Source organism: Microtus ochrogaster, chromosome 18, assembly GCF_000317375.1.
Source record: "Microtus ochrogaster isolate Prairie Vole_2 chromosome 18, MicOch1.0, whole genome shotgun sequence".
NCBI classification, from domain to species: Eukaryota; Metazoa; Chordata; class Mammalia; order Rodentia; family Cricetidae; genus Microtus; species Microtus ochrogaster.
Genome location: NC_022020.1, coordinates 40,437,472 through 40,440,150, shown reverse-complemented (window position 1 = coordinate 40,440,150; position 2,679 = coordinate 40,437,472).

The window sequence follows — 2,679 nt, the reverse complement described above, 5'->3', positions numbered from 1 at the left end:
AGAACAAAACACTGGAATTAATCATGGAATGAACAAAATAAATTTTAAAATAAAATTTTAGCTCAAAAAATATCTGTCAAAACCTATTTTTGCTTTCTGGGAAGAGATGTTTAAAATTTATGTGGAATTTCAAAGGGCTCATAGTGCAAAAAAAAAAAAATACCAGAAGCTGGGTAACTCATAAGGAACAGAAACGTATCTCTCATAGATCTAAAGCACAGGAGGTTCAGAGTCAAGGAACTAGTAGATCTGCTGTCCAATGAAGGCAGCTTTCTCCAGGCTCTCAAGCCAGTGCCTGGCTGATGGTCCTTCGGAGTACATACATCCTGTGCCTTCGGATGATAGAGTGGGGAAGGGCTGCCTTCAGGCTGAGTCCTTTTATAAGGAGCTCTTCCCAGAGTCAAGACTCTGCTTTCCTGTTTAGTTGCCTCCCAAAATCCATGCCTCTCAGCAGCATCATGGTGAAGACCAAGTCCCAACCTCAACCATCAAGAGACAATGAAGAATGAAAATAATCTGCAAGAGGGAACTAACTGGAGTTTTCATATTCCTGATTTCCAAAGGCACCACGAAGAAGCAGTGATCAAAACATTGGTTCTTGCAAACTGAATATGTGCAGCATATGAAATAGAGTCTGGAATGTATTTTATCCAGAAATAAAGCCTCATACATGGGGCTCAGCACAGTATATGGAGTAGATCTGGAAACCAGAAATACGTGACCAGGTGTCTTCGTGAGGGAAAGGAGTCTTTTTGGTACACAATGCAGGGGAAGGTGAACAACTCCAAGCCTAAAAACAAAACTGGACTCTCACCTTCAATATACTCAAAAATTAACTACAATGCACCAAAGACCAAGTAAAACACCTAAAATTTTTTTTTTGTTTTTTTTTTTTTGTTTTTCGAGACAGGATTTCTCTGTGGTTTTGGAGCCTGTCCTGGAACTAGCTCTTGTAGACCAGGCTGGTCTAAAATTATAAAGCTCCTAGAAGAGGATACATGGGAAATCTTTACAACACTGGGTTTGGCAATAATTTCTTGAATATGACATAAAAACAAAGGCAACAGGGAAAATAATAGTTTCTAAATTAGACTCCCACACAGAGAAACTCCTTTGTATGGGATGTGATTCAGGTAAAATACAGGGTGAGAAAATGTTTGCAAGTCACATATCAGAACACATACAAATTCGCACAACTTAGCAACAATAATATAACTACCCAATTTTAGAGTGGGCAAGAGGCTTACAGAAATCTCTCTCTGCAGTAGTTATATGAACGGCTGAAAACACAGGACGTTTAACATCACAGGTTATAGAGGAAATGCAAATCAAATCTGTAGTGAACTGGCCACCCCTATTGAGATAACAGAAGCAGAGAAGGTCTCTGTCCTTCCTCCCTTTACTGGCACACAGCACCTGCAACCTGAGTATCTTCAGAATGCTCTCATGCTATGCTGAGAGCACCATGTAGCTTCAAGTGAAAGACTGTGTCCGAAGGACTCTAAAAGTTGAGGCCTAGAAAAGCTCTCATGTGAGCCCAGACCAGTATTTACTAGACTGGTTTGAAACAGGAAATTGCCTAAGGCTTACTGCTGTGGGAGCTTTGGCCAATAGCCTTTAAGATACCAGCCCACTTGGTATAATAACACTATAAATGCAGCTGTAAAGCTTGCACTTGCTCTCTTGCTTCCTGCTCTGGCTTCTGTCTGCTTGACTCGGTTCCTATTCCCCATTTGTGCAGAGGATTGTGATCTTGGACTGTGATCTGTGAGTCTCCCCTAAATAAATAACCCTTTATTATGTATAATTCTGAACTAATGTGGGATTATTTTGTAACTTCCGTCATCAGCTTACTTTCTCTTAGTTCACGTGTCCTTTTTGTGTGACACCAAGAACATCCTTTTCTAACACCCGGGGCTTCCTGAGATGAATTAGTACTTAAGAAGCTACCCAGAGTACTGGACCAGTGGAAGCAGGCAGGTCAGTAAAGCCAAGGTTCCGGTCTTTGGTCTCCCCTCCTCTTCTTCATATCTGGTCCCCAGTCCCATCTCTAAACGGTAGCAGACTCCCTGATGAGGCCACTCCTCACTCTCTGCCCCATTCCCAGGAGAATAAGTGTATCCTGATGGAACATTCTACTTTCCTCCATCATGTGGGCCCCTCCCCTCCCCTCTCCTAGACCATCTTCATTCATAAATGTCAGCTTCCAATATCTAAAAGCACATTGTACCCAGAACCCCCAGTGGCCACACCTCCCAGGACCCCATAAGAATTCTTTAGGAAGCAACACATAGCTACCACACTCCCCTAAGAACCAGAGAGGGCAATAGAAACCAAGGAACAACAACAACAACCCCCAAAATAGACAAGACCAGATAGCAACACCTAGAATTACAATCTTTCCAAATCCTGATGCCTAGACACGAGCATAAACACAATCAGTTACAGCCAGGACATCATATCTACGCCAGAGCCCAGCAACCCTACCACAGCAGGCCCTGAAGTTTTCAGTGTAGCTGAAGCACAAGGAAAAGATTTTAAAACAGCTTGTATGAATATTATAGTGGAAATGAATAAATCCCTTAAATAAATCAATGAAAACACAGACAGACAAACAGAGGTAGAAAATGAAGAAAGCAGTTCAAGACATGAACATGGAATCAGTAAAAGAAAACTCAA